Source organism: Lepidochelys kempii, chromosome 6 (assembly GCF_965140265.1).
Source record: "Lepidochelys kempii isolate rLepKem1 chromosome 6, rLepKem1.hap2, whole genome shotgun sequence".
NCBI lineage: Eukaryota > Metazoa > Chordata > Testudines > Cheloniidae > Lepidochelys > Lepidochelys kempii.
The window spans coordinates 124,268,804-124,283,740 of NC_133261.1; the positions used below are offsets into that span (position 1 = coordinate 124,268,804).

The window sequence follows — 14,937 nt, forward strand, 5'->3', positions numbered from 1 at the left end:
CCTGTCACAGATATTTGAAAATGGATTGAGAAGCACCAAAAAAGCAAAATCTGTAGTTTAAAATAGATTTTTGTTTTGTGAAATAAAGTGTCATCGTTGTCTCAAAAATTTTAACTCATCCTTTTCATACCTGAATCATTGCTGTTATATCCAGAGTGGTCCACACACTCATTGATCCAAATATCCCTAATAAAAAAAGACAACTTTCCGCTGCCAGTCGTTCTGCATTAGGTTCTACATTAGCTTCTGCTAATGTAGAAACCGAAGTTAACTGGGCCTATAGCTCTGCCAATTACAGTGCACGGCAAACTTAATCAAACTGCAAGAATTCATAACACAAGTCTGGTCTACACTGCACAGTGAGGTTGACATAAGCTGCCTTTTATCAACCTAGCAATGAGAGTGTCTTCACTTAAATTTGGCGCCCGCCAATGTAAGTGTCTCCATATATTTGAAGTGATATGGGATGGTCCAGGACTGGACTCTATGGAGCCTGCATATGAGGTGGATTCAAGGATGCTGCACTTGGAGCAGAGGCAAAGGAGTAGTCAAAATCAGGTCGTACTCCACTGCGCATCCCATGCTTGGCTCTTTTTAATGTCCTGTCTCAGCCAGCTGCTTCTTATAGGTTTTTTCCCCAATACCAGTAAAGGAGAACAGTGCTGAGAGACTCTCACAGTGGAAGGAGCCCTCTGCACCAACATGGAGGTACTGGGTGCTGAGTTAGACAAGCTTGGCTCCAATGAGGGACGGCGTGCTGCCTCTATCAGGAGGGACTTGAACCTGACCTCCCTGTCCTTCATATGGGGCTTGAAGTCCCAACAGATCGGGCAGCAGTCCCTGATCTGAGTCTGTCCCAGGCACTTTAGACAACTGGAGTGCGGGTCACTCACAGCCGTAGGCTTGCTGCAGGAGGCACAGGGCTTGAAACCCAGGACCGAAGAATCTCCTGGCACTGGGAGCAGACGAAACTCCTATAACAGAGCAAGAAGTGCCAACCAACTACATACAACTAATCTACAACAGCCCAAGTTAAGAAAAATAAAGTACTGGGTATACAGAAACAAGGGAAAAGAACTAAGATCCCTGAATAGGAGTATGCCAAAGCAAGAGGAGCTGTTCCAGTGACAGTCACAGGCAGCAAGAAGGAACTGAGAGGGTGCAGAGCTGGCTGGGGCCCTTATACCAGTGCATGAATGTGCACGAGCGCATATGAGCAGACTGAAGGTATGCTGGCATTGCTTACTCACAAGATTGGATTTCAGTCAAAAAAAACCACAACCCAAACCCAAAGGTTATAGCTGCCTGATGTATCCTGCATAATATCTGTGAAGCAAACAGGGAAAAGTTGTCACCAGGGTGGAGGTTGAAGAGGAGCATCTGTCTGCTGAGTTTGAGCAGCCAGACACAAGGGCTATTAGAGGAGCTCAGCATGGACCTATGCAGCTCAGGGAGGCTCTGAAACAGTAGTTTAACAGTGAGCCACAGTAAATGCATTGTGTACTGTACTCTACCTGACCCTGCTGTCTTGGGACCTGTTAGGAATTGTGTGGTGCTTGGTGTATATCTATGAATATAGCACTGTCAATGAACCCATTAGTTTTGTGGTGCTTCTTGTACATTTGATTATTACACTTTTTTTCCCCACTGATCCTATTTAGTTGTGTCACTGTACAACAAGAATTGAGTGGGTACGTTCAGCATTACTAGGTATTCTGCAGCAAATGCTGGGAATTATTAAATATGAATTATTTTCCAAAACAGAAATTTACTGAGTAACAAAATCTTTGCAGAAAAAATTCCATGCATGTCAAAAGCAAATACATCAAAAACTTAATAAATTTATGGCAGAGAGCGTATGAAAGGGAAAGAACATTCATGTCTATTTTAGCTACACATACAGCAACTGTGGCTCTCACATATCAGTGTACTTGACACTATGGCTGTCCTTAATGTCCTCCCGGGTGGACTGGTAGGGGTAGGGATGCAGTCCCAGATGCCAGGTGGAATAGTTGGGGGAGGGGGGAAGGGAGGTGGAGGGAGATGTTATAATGGCATTTTCCATTAACTGCAAAGGGAGGTGAGCTTTTGACTGTTGAACCTCAAGAGTCTGCAGCATCTGTGTTTGCTGCCAAAAGCCATTATGTTCTGGTGCATCTCCCTCTCCTTTTTCTGCTGGGACTCCTGAGCCTGTCTGTGCTTTCATACAATTCAAACTTCTCCGTATAGTTTGTAATATTCACCCTCCAGGCCCTCTGCTCATGGTGTGACACAGCACTTGCTTGCAGGATCTTGCTAAACATGAGGATCTTCCTTATTTGGCTCAAATCTATGAAGGGGGAACTCTCAAGGCTGTAATGGCAGCAGTTACAGATAAAATATATAATGGTATCATTATCAGTATAAAGAAAAGGAGTACTTGTGGCACCTTACAGACTAACAAATTTATTTGAGCATAAGCTCACGAAAGCTTATGCTCAAATAAATTTGTTAGTCTTTACGGTGCCACAAGTCCTCCTCTTCTTTTTGCAAATACAGACTAACACGGCTGCTACTCTGAAACCTAACATTATCAGTATAGTCACATAGAAAGGAAAAGTTAAGATTCAGACATAGGCGATGGGTATTGAAAGCCAAAGCAGGCTAAGCCTCCCCTGAGCCAAGCCATGGCCCTGCCCACTCTCCCTCCCCCCCTACCCTTAAACCACCAGGGGTGCTCAGCTCCAGCCGGTGGCCTGTAGCTCCGGCCTGCCAGCAGCCAAGGGTGGCCTGGGGTGGCAACCTGGCGCTTGGGAGGTGGGAGGGCTTACTGACACTTCTGCTTCACAGTGCTGGTGCACGGTTCCTCTCACAGCACCAGGGAAATGAAGAGGGAATTCCTTGGCAACATGAAATTATGAGCATAGGGCGGTGGCACTGAATACTCGCACTGTTTTCCACAGGTAGTGGTGATTTTAACAGATATTTCACTCTTGAGAATGACAAAGGCATGGAGAGCACAGCAGCTGCTGCCATCCTAAAGCCATCTAGGTCTGTATGCCTCTACCCTTTTACTGCAATGGCTCCTGCTGAAGTCACCACTGACGGGCGTGGGAAAGTGTCGTATCACAGAGGAAGGAATAAGGCTCTTGCCATCCCTAGGAACCTTCTGGAGAGGACTGCGGAGTATCTCTGTGAATGTTTAATCAAGATCATTCAGAAGGATTCAAGTGACATCCCGCATACATAAACAACTTGCTTCACATGCCTCTCTCTCTCTCTCACACACCCCCTCCCCAACTCTACAGGGGTAGAATAAATAAAATAATAAATCTACCTCTCTGTTATGCAACTACCTCTTCTACTTCAAGTAAATTTATGAAAAGTCAATAGCTGTGCCCTCTTAAATTGGGGGTGCTATTAGTACACCACTGTAAAGGGAAATACATTTACATACTTACCCTTAGTTCCTTCCCCTGCTTCAGGCTCATCCATGATCGACTGCCAGGACTGACTGGACTATGATGGAGTCTCAAACAGGTCCTAGCTCGTGACATAGATGGACACCTCAGTTGCATGTCCTCCATCCTCCTTTTCCTTGTTCTCGCTGTTCATGGGCCTGTGACTCTGGCTCCTCAGAGGTATCAACAGTGGAATGTGGGGGGGGAAAGGGGGTTGTCTCGTCTCTGCCAAGTATTGCGTGAAGCTCGTTTTAAAAGCAGTAGGTCTGCAGCTCAGCACCAGATTGACTGTTGACCTCCCTAGCCTTCTGATATACCCGACACTGTTCCTTTGCTTTCATGCAGCACTGCTACAGATTCCAGTCACACGCCTTCTCTTGCATTCCGCATGCAATCGGCTTACAGATGTCCACATTTCTACAGCTGGTTCATAGCTGTGCCTGCATAGCCTCTTCTCTCCACAGGCCTGGGAGATCCAATATCTCCTGTCTACTCCAGGCCAGAGCGTGTCTGGAGAGTGGAATCAGCATAGTCAGCTGGGCAGACTATAATTTTAGAGGCACAAATACAGTCGGGGGCCAGACTGATTCAGAAGACTTGGGTTCTATTCCCAACCCTACCACTGACCTACTCTATGACACTGAGAAATTCAGTTCACCCTGTGGTGGTTGTATCCTCTCCCACCTTTGTCTATCTAGATTGTCAACAGGGCAGAAACGGTCTCTTACTATGTATTTGTACAGCGCCTGGTTGAGGTCTCTAGGCACTGCTATAAAATTTTTGAAAAAAAAGTCAATCAATTGCTGAATTTGGTTTAGCTAAACAATTAGCAGCATACAGAATTGTGTTCATGTAAAGTTCCCATTTCTATTTTTAGAAGTATGTTCTAGTTAAGCCTGTACATTTTACGTACACCTTTACATCCCTTCAAAGCAGCCTTTTCTTAAAGACATGCAACATGAAACAAGTCAGATCCCTCTCAATACTGCAAAAACATTCGACAATCTGTTTTTCTCATTTGATCTCATTATCTATATTACAAAGAAAGGCTACTGCACAGAAACAATCTGTGAGTAATTGAATCCAACTGTAAATTATACTAATATTTTGAAGCCAAGGACAGAAGACCAAGAAAATCCATTTGTGATGCTGGCAGCAGATTCATGTTTTGCTTACCCTATTAATAAAGCCAAACATTCAGAAACACAATAAGTTAATAGTATAGCAGTTAGCAACACACCATTCAATTTGACCAAATTTCAAGCAAATAAATTAGCTATTTGAGGACTTTAAAGCATTAAGGAAAAAAAGCAGAAAAATAATGTGTTTCTAGAACTATAAAAGGTGTATATAATCATGACTGGGGAATAAGGAAGTGTTATTTATCCCTTCTCATAACACAAAAACTAGGGGTCAAATAAAATGAACAGGAAGCAGGTTTAAAACTAACAAAAGGCAGTATTTCTTCACACAATGCACAGTCAACATGTGGAACTCTTTGCCAGAGGATGTTGTGAAGACAAAGACCAAACAGGGTTAAAAAAAGAACTAGATAAATTCATGGAGGATCAGTCCATCAATGGCTATTAACCAGAATGGGCAGGGAAGGTGTCCCTCGCCTTTGTTTGCCAGAAGCTGGGAATGGGTGACAACTTGGATCACTTGATGATTACCTATTCCGTTCATTCCCTCTGAAGCACTTGGCATTGGCCACTGTTGGAAGACAGGATACTGGGCTAGATGGACCTTTGGTCTGACCCAGTATGGCCATTCTTACATTATATTTTATGTTGTTCTTAACGAAGCAAAAAGTGACACTCACTTTGGATACCACTGTTTCACCTCGCCTACAGGCTTACAGCACTACATTATACCTCATCTAAACATACATACGACAAGCATTCTAATGATATACTATATGGGCGTGTAGGGTGGCTATATTAAACTAAAAAAAATATGGCTGTTTTTGGAGAACTGTTGCACACTAATATGACCTAAGAGCCCTTCAATGACAACTGATGGAAGCCCACTATACTGCAACTCTTACCAGGCTTGACACATTCACGACCACTACCACATTGTTGTCACTGTATTTATCTGTAAAGCGTGCGATGTGAAGTATCAAATGAAAGCTGGTGACACCAGTCATTATTGTGTAAAGACTTATGTATGTCCGCTGGAAATATGTTGGGGGGGGAGGAGATATGATAAACAAGTTTGTCCTAGACAAAGGAATGTCTATTCACCTGCATCTCTAATGTAAGAATCAATGGGCAGTTCATTTGCATCTGAGGTAAACACCAGTTATCAAGAGGATGATAGAAAGCATAGTGTCAGCACTATGGACACCCCACAGTCTGAACTCCAGTAGGTCATCCTGACTCTTGAGGCAAAGACAATGAACTTTGGGAAATATAAGAACCAAAAGGGCATCTTGTTCCCTTAGTAATGGATAACAAAGAGGTCTGTGCTCTTTGCATTCCATTAACAGTGGATCCTCAACCATGTGGGGTTAATGACACTAAGTGGCTGTGGGTGAAAAAACTGCTGTAGACAAGGATTGTAACCTGTTCAGTTTTACTAGAAAGTGTGATTATATTTGTTTTATTTGTAACTATTTTCTGTTCCTATTATCTCTGCTTGGTATTACTTTAATCTCAGTTCTTTACTAATGAAATTCTTCTTGTTTTATTATAAATTAATCCCAGGGCTGTTATATTAAAGTGAGGTGTGCATCCTCAACTGAACCAACATGTTGGTGTGTATTCGGTCTCTTTAGAGACAGACTTGGTATTACTGTGGGCATACAGTGACATGGGCTGCATGCTCCAAGGAGATGCTACTGGAGAGCTCGGGAACTGAAGTACACCAAGAGTTACCCTGCAAGGCAAAGTTAGGAATGGCAAAGTTTTGAAGAGTTTGTTGGGCTGGCTAACAGACTGGCCTGTCATGGAGCTGAGACACAATTTAGTAGCAGGAAATCTCTCTCCCCTAAGGCAAAGGGGTATTATGGTGTGTCTCAGTTCTGGCCACACCAAGAAGGCATCACAGCCTATACTGTGAAGGTTTCAGAAAGAAGACCTGGAGATTAACAGTCTTGCCCAAGTAAAACTCAGACACTGCTCTTCGTAGAAAATTTGGATAACAGTGCAGGACAACTTTAACTGCTGATTCTCCTATCACCTCATTCCACAGGAATGAGGTCTCCAACTCACCTTTTCTTGAAGATATTGCAAAGATTATGAATGGTGTTAGCAACAGGTAGAAGGCGGTGTGCTCCCCAGAACTTCATTCATTAACTTTGTTAGCACTAAGCAGAGACCCCATGTTAACACAGTTAGAAAGACACTATCCAGCCCTTTGAGGAATCTTGTGACATTGGCACAACTGAAGCTTTTGCCCTTATCAGTATAACAGTTGCCTCTAGAGAGAAGCATCTTGACTCATGAACTAGGCAAGAGGCAGAGACACTTTAGATATAATAAAAATAGCCCAAAATATATTAAATGGGGGTAGAACAGAGTTTGTCATCTACTGCCTATAGCAAATTTTTTCTTCATATTTCTGGCATTTCAGTGTGGAAACTTTCTTGGACTTCAGCAAAATACTTCACAAGCTTGCCAAAAGTCAGACATTAGTGTCATGAGAGATGAGGTAATTAAAAGTTGTGAAGCGGAACAAGTGTGTTCCTGAGACAGGAGATCTGGAAACACTGGTAGCTTACATGGAGACACCCTTGAGAGATTCAGGAGAGCCATCTGTCCATACTGACTGGCCCCAATTTGGAGTCATCTCAGGGACCATGTCCCATGTGATCTTCCTGATTGCCAGCAGAAATAATGGAATTCCGGGAAATGCAGAGAGATCTCTGCACCAGTCCAACAAGAACACATCTGTTACTGCATTTGCGCTCTAGGACAGGGAAGCTCAACTGAGGACATTTTGCACTGCTGCTTAAGGCAGAGACCTAGAGAAGATCAGCACCATCTTCTGAGGAGCAGTCCACTTCTGACTGCTTCAGAGATCATTCATGCTCATCTTATGGTCCGCAACTCAAATTCCCTTGCCATCAACACTGTTTCTCAGATACAGTCTATTAACCAGCCACTAGTTCAAAGAGGGCTATCGCTTCCTCACAAAGTGGCTTGGAGAGAGTGACCTCTGCTTGCAGAAGTAAAACATTGCCATGAGGTGTCCCAGAACAGGCACAGTGCAGCTATTTTTGTGGAGATAAAAAGGTGCATGTGTTATATTCTAATACTATGTGTTCTTTAAGAGCGCTTAAAAAGCAGTCCAACCTTTTTGCCTGGGGGAAATCTTTGTACACTTTTGCTTTCAGCATTAGTCTAAATAGCAAAGGAGGAGGTGCACAATTTGTTACATTCTAATGTTACATGTTATATTCACATGCACCTGGATGCAAAAGTAGAAAATCACAGATCTAAAATCGTAGCCACATTCATGCTGATTTGGTACAAATTTTTATATTAATTTATGCCATTTTTATATTTAATTTCTACTAGTACTCAACTACCATAGAGTCTATGGGCACTTAACACAGAATTCCACAACAAATTCTCAATTCAAGAGCCATGCAGTAAGAGAAAACCAGAGACACTGATTTTATAACTTGTTAAGCACATCTTGATTCAGAACAGGCAAAGTGATTTCAGGAAGGGGAAATCCTCACTTAAAATGATGGAATCCTCAGATGACATCAATGCCAGTTACAGCAGCCACTGTTATGCAATCTTAGATTTTACAAAGCATTTTGAAAAGTTCCACATCAAAGGTTAACGTCTAGGGTGCAGAACCATGAAATGAGAGGAAAACTGGAATGAGACTGATAACAGGCAAAACAGCAGGAAACAGGTATAAATGGAAAATCTTCAAAGAGAGAGATAGATATACTAGGGATTAGCAATGTATTCCATCTCTCTTTTTTATAATAAATTTGAGAGGGCAGCCTTCTCTAAATTTGCAAAGAAATGTGAATCAAGAGCTACAGTGAACAGGAACAAAGGCAATCAGATATAAAATGTTTTTTATCAAAGGAACTGTACTACTAGATAGCAATGGGGAAATTCTTGTCTGTTTCCTTCAGCAAATTTTCTATGCCAGTTTAGACATTTATTGGTATATTTTTGCTCAGGTCAGACTGGCTAGCTGCTGCTAGTGCACTATTTATACTACAAATGACTCTGTAGCCAAGCTCCACAAGCACACTTTTTGATCTGTGCATTAAAATTCTCTCTCCAAGTGCCACCAATAACTGTTTTTAGATCCCATTTTGCCCAAAACTCAAGAGAATTACCAGGGTAGCTACAAAAATATACTTTACTTAACATTTTTGTTAATCTGAAGACATTCATTTCCATCACTTGATATGCAAGTCAAACAAGCACTTGCTGAGATACAGTATGCATCTGGAAGGATGGTATTATGGTTAAAGCACTGGAGTAGGGTTTGGGGTATATGGGATCAATTCTCAGCTCTGCCACAGACTACCTGAGGGCCTGGTTTACACGACAAATTTAGGTCGACATAAGCCGCGTTAAGTCAATCTAATAATGTGAGTGTCTACGCTACCAAGTCCCTTCCACCGAACTAAGTGGCCTGTGAAGTCGACTTCTGTACTCCACCTCCACAAGAGGCGTGGTGCTTGATTCGACATCCATGGGTCGACATGGGGACAGTGTAGACACTGCGTTGTGTAATTTGAATTAATTCGCCTGCAGGAGGTGTCCTACACTGCTCTGCTGTGACCGCTCTGGAGACTACTTTCAACTCCACAGCACATCAACCAGGTACACAGGAAACAGCTGCTCCCCTGTTAAAGCCCCAGGAACTTTTGAATTTTCGTTTCCTGTTTGATCAGTGTAGAGAGCTCACCAGTACAGCCGATCATGCTGGAGTGCATTTGCTGCCTTGAGTCGCCATGGAGTACCCAGAATAAGGATCTTACTGCTGTGTGGAGAGAAGATTCTGTGCAGGCAGAGCTCCGATCCAGCAGAATAAACCTGACATCTATGCCAAGATCGCATGGAGCATGAGGGAGAAGGGCTAAACCAGGGACACGTAGCAGTGCCGCATGAAAATAAAGGAGCTTCAGCAAGCATACCAGAAGACAAGGGACAGGAACAGTCATTCCGCTTCTGCCCCACAGACATGCTGCTTTTATGAGGAGCTGCATGAGATTCTTGATGGTGATCCCACCACTACCCCAAAATGCTCCGTGGATAGCGCCCAGGAGCCCTGGGCAACCTCGAGCAACAACGAAGAGGACATTGTTGAGGAGGAGGAAAATGTGAGGCAGGAAAGCAGAGAATCCATTCTCCCCGACATCCAAGAACTGTTTTTAACCCTAGAGCCCATTCCTCGACAGAACTAGTTGGTGGCGGAGCGTGATGCTGGGGAAGGTACCTCCGGGGAGTACACATTTCCAATCAAACTGTAAGGATTACATACTATTATTTTTTTGTTTAATCTGAACAAAAACTAGGTGTAGTGGGTATCAATGGCCATCTCCAGCTACGCAGAAGGTGCTCTCCGAAAAAGACTGTTTACGTGCATGGGGATGGCCTGGAAATCCTCCATGAAGATCTCTAGAACACTTTCATGGAGGTACTCTGCAAACCTTGGCAGAAGGTTTCTGGGAAGGGCTGCCTTATTTCATCCACCACGGTAGGACACTTTACCATGCCACTCCAGTATTAATGCTGTTGGCATCATTGCAGCACATAGTATTGCAGCATAAGAACCAGGTTTGTACCCAGATGCTTGCAGCATCTGTTCCCTTGCTGCCTCTGTTACCCTCAGGACAGTGATATCACATAGGGTCACCTAGGGGAAACAGGGAGTTTTCAATGCTAATCCTTAAACTGCAAACAATTCAGCAAGTAATGCACCTCCCGTTTGATGAAATCTGAATCACACAACCATGCTTTCCCAAATGTGCTGTGGTTTTGGTTAGAAGGGATCACTGTGTGTTGCAACCAGCATTGAAAAACAAGGGGGTGGCTGCTTATTTATCTCCCTTCCCCCGACAACCCAGTGCCACTTTTGTAAAAAACGAACTATTTGGGGGGCTTTACACTGGTGCCTCTCCTCAAGCACCATCCAGGTTGCTAAGGGAAAAGGGGCTTTTCTCAAGTTCCAACCTATGATCCCAAGAATGTCTTCACAAAAGCATCAGCACAAGATCTCATGCCTCTTGGCCTTACTCACCATGGCTGAAGCAGCAAACTGACTCTTGCAATTGCCAACGGTTGTGATTACGTTGTGGTTTGCAGTGAAGTATATTGAGAGGTGGGTTTTTTTATTTTAAAAAATTAACCTTGCACCAGAAACAGTGTATGCATGGTCAATGTTATCCTAGTGCTTTGCATTCCTTGTAGCTGAAAACTTGTCAGTCAGCGCATCCTCCACACTGGGACAGAGACTTTCCCAGATTAGAAGGCGGAAAAAGACAACTTGGGAGGATATGTTCAATGAGTTTATGCGCGCCTCAGAGCGACAAGATGGAACTCAGAGCATGGAGGATTATACCGTCTGAGAACCTGGACATGGACAGGGAGGACAGGAGAGCATGCCATGCAGAAAAAGATGCTGCAAATTATGAAAGAGCAATCTGACATGTTGAGGCGTCTGAGGTTCAAGAAAAGCAGCTGGATGCTAGAGTCCCTCTGCAGCTTATGCTGAACCTGCTGCTATCATCGCCCAGTTCTACATCCTGCTCCCTATGAGGCGGGGGGAGGGGAGAGGTTCAGTATCCCTTGTACCTTCCCATGGTGTTCAGTGCAAGGACCAGAAAGTGCCCATTCCCACATCTTTGATTGTTATTGTGGTGCATCTGTAAGCAAGCTTTCCTGGTTTCTCCCCCCACGGTGTTATCTTACTTTTCTTTGCTGTCTCTGTGTGTTTCTGTAAAACTTACAACATAAAACTTAATGGAATGAGGAGAAAAGGCTCTTTATTCATTCAACACGGTGGTTGGTGGTGGTGGAGTTTACAGAGGAGAAAATACAATAGAGGAGACAGTTTGTTAAGGAACAACAAAGATAAGTGTCACATTACTCAGGATCATTGGTGAAACTGGTTTTCAAAGCCTCACGGAGATGCAGACCCCTTCAATGTGCTTTTATTGCCTGGTGTCTGGCTGTTCAAAATTGGCTGCCAGGCAATCTGCCTCAACCTCCCACCACGGCGGAAACTTTTCTCCCTTTGTTTCACAGATATTATGGAGCACGCAGCAGGCAGCAATAACAATGAAGATATTACTTTAACTGAGGTCTACCCTAGTAAGCAAACACCACCAGCAACCTTTTAAACATCCAAAGGCACATTCCACCACCATTCTGCACTTGCTCAGCCTATGGTTGAACCAGCCTTTACTGCTGTCCAGTCTGTCGGTTTATGGCTCCATGACTCATGAGAGTAAGGGGTAGGCTGGGTCTCCCAGAATCACAATTGGCATTTCAACATCACCAATGGTTATTTTACTGTCTGAAAAGGAAGTCCATGCTTGCAGCTTTCTGAACAGACCTGTGTTCCTAAAGATGCGTGTGTCATGCACCTTTCCCAACCATCCCATGTTGATGTCGGTGAAACAGCCTTGTGATCCACCAGAGCTTGCAAAGCTATAGAGAAGTATCCCTTTCAATTTATGTACTCTTTGGCAAGGTGGTCTGGTGCTACAATAGGGATATGCATTCCATCTTTCGCCCCACCACAGTTAGGGAATCCCATCGTGGCAAAACCATCCACTATGCCCTGCACATTGCCCAGAGTCACTACCCTTCTTAGCAGAAGTCTGCTAATGGCCCTGCAAACTTGGATCACAACAGATCCCACAGTAGATTTACTCATTCCAAATTGATGCCCCACTGACTGGTAGCAGTCTGGTATTGCAAGCTTCCACAGAGCTATTGCCACTCATTTCTCCACTGTCAGAGCTGCTCTCATTTTAGTATTACTGCACTTCAGGGCCAAGGAAAGCTCTTCACACAGTTCCTGGAAAGTGGCCTTATGGATTCAAAAGTTCTGCAGCCACTGCTCATCATCCCATAGCTGCATAATGATGCAGTCCCACCAGTCAGTGCTTGTTTCCTGGGCCCAGAAATGGCGCTCAACCGTATAAAGGTGATGCGTGACTGTCGCCAGCATCTGCGGATTTCCCTGCACTGTGTCTTCCAGCAGGGCTGTTTGCGTGGAATCACATTGTTCCGCGCAGCGGCTCCTGTATCAGCTGTGTAAATACTGCAAGATAAGGCACAAGGTGTTTGTAATGCTCACAACAACAGCGTACAGCTAAGTGGGGTCCATGCTTTTCATGCTATGGCGTCCACGTGGGTAACCCAAGCTTGCGAAAAAGGCTTGGTTTGTTTGCCATTGATTTGAGGGAGGGAGGGAGGTAAGTGCATCGTGGGAGGTTAACGCCATGTTCCCATAACCACCCACGCCAATGTTTTTTGTCCCATAAGGCATTGCAAGCCCAACCCAAAATTCCATTCTGCTACGTGCGCTGTGGGATAGCTACCCGCAGTGCAGTGCTCCGTGCGTTGATGCAAGCCCTGCTAGTGAGGATGTACTCCACCAACACAATGAGTGTGGAGACACAAGATCGACTTGCTTACATTGGAGGCCTGATGTCAATTTACACAAAGTCGACTTAACTTTGTAGTGTAGGTATAGTCTGAATAACCTGAGACAATTCACTGAATCCCTCTGTGACAATCAAGATAGGACTTCTTCCTTTTGCTCGCCATTTGACAGTCTTATCTAGACAGACATGAACCTCTTTTAGGCAAGGACTGTCTATGTATGTATGGTACCAAGTACAACAGGGGATTCATCTCAATACAAAGTGATAAGGTACTAAAACTTGAGAGCCAAAGAAGTTTTAAACAAGATCACAGTCACCAATTATTATAATTGGACTTCCTGATAACACCAGAGCACACAATTGTTAGAATTTCTCTAACTTGCAGTTTTTCATTTATAACTACTCAAGAAACATTACAGTTGTTTTTTTATGATAAAGCTCCTGAGAACAAAATGTTCCTTCAGAATACCTCCAAGAGTTTGTAAAGTACTGAGTGTTCAAAAAAATCTAGCCCTCCGAGGCCAAAGTTTTTCATTTGGAACAAAATAGGGGAAAATATCCATGCCTGAGGTTGGGTCACCTTTGTGCCTGTCCATCTCCCATCTGGACCACCACGATACTTCCTTATAACTCTGACCTCCAGTGCTAGAAGATCTCTAGGTGGGTTCAGGCATGCAAAGGAGGAAAGAGCTTGAAAATATCTTTTTAAACAAAACCAAACAATACGGTAGCCTGAGGAACAAGGCAGGGAGGGGCAGAATTTCTATAGTACTGACAAACATACCTTGGACTGTAATAAGCAGACTGCAGCAGAGACTTTTAAAAGAGTTCTTAATTTATACCACAGGGGACACGCACACACACCACCCCCCCACCCATGAAATCTAGTCAATTATTAAAAATCTTGCCCCCTCAACCCCTTTGCCAATTTCCGTGCCATCTCCTCTTGCTATGCAGAAGGCTCACAAACAAAAGGAGGGGGAGGGACTTACCACTTGAGTATTCAGTAAGGGAAAATATAGGGAAAGTGACATGGGCAGCAGATGAAGCTTCCCCTGAGGGAGGCTTTCTACCCATGGCCCTGCCCACTCTCCACCCCAACTTGCCTCATTCCTCCTCCCCCCACGTGGCCCCCACCACCCACGCTCTCCATGTCTCTCCTCTCCTCCACCCTCCTTCCCCGTGAGGTCCCCCACCACTCACCACGTCCTTCCTCTCCTCCACTCCCCCTTCCCAACGAGGCCCCTGCTGCTCGCTCTCCACTCCTCTCCTCTGCTCCACACCCTCTCCCGCAGGGATGTGGCGAATGCCTCGTGAGGGAGAGAGGGTGGAGGAGAGGAGGACATGGCGAGCAGGGGGGCCTCGCAGGGGAGTGGTGGAGAGGAGGGATGAGGCAGGCAGCGGAGACCTCTAGAGCGGGAGGGTGGAGTGGAGAAGAGGAGGGACTCAACCAGGTAGCAGCAGGCACCTCGGGGAAGAGGAAGAGCAGGGACAGGAATAGACGGAACACAGGTTGGGCCACCGTGGCCTAGGGGTCTGGTGGCGGGTCGGTGCCAGGGGCCTATTATACCCACCGCCTATGGAAACTGACCATACACAGCTATTTTCTCTGATCTTTCTTACAGTAACTTTAGGTGTTAATTGTAACACAAATTAAAGTCATGGGGGCCATAACTGTGACTTAAAAGGTATCCTTTTAATGAAGTATTCATAAACATTTACTCAGCTACCCACGGTTAACATGAGTACCACCGACATGAATTTGCCTAATTGGTCCCCCCCCTGCCTTAAAACCTTCATGCTTCATTTTTTTTAGTTGATGCTACAGTTCTAAGGCCTGATCCTGCAACAAGATCCATGCAGGCAGATTGTTAAGCCTGTCCACTTGTACAG

At 44.5% G+C, this 14,937-nt stretch overlaps 1 protein-coding gene across 3 annotated transcripts in view; it reads right to left on the reverse strand.

Annotated features, from left to right (window-relative positions):
• PELI2 (pellino E3 ubiquitin protein ligase family member 2) overlaps positions 1 to 14,937 on the reverse strand; it is a 230,938-nt gene that overhangs the window by 50,278 nt on the left and 165,723 nt on the right. The window lies entirely within an intron of this gene.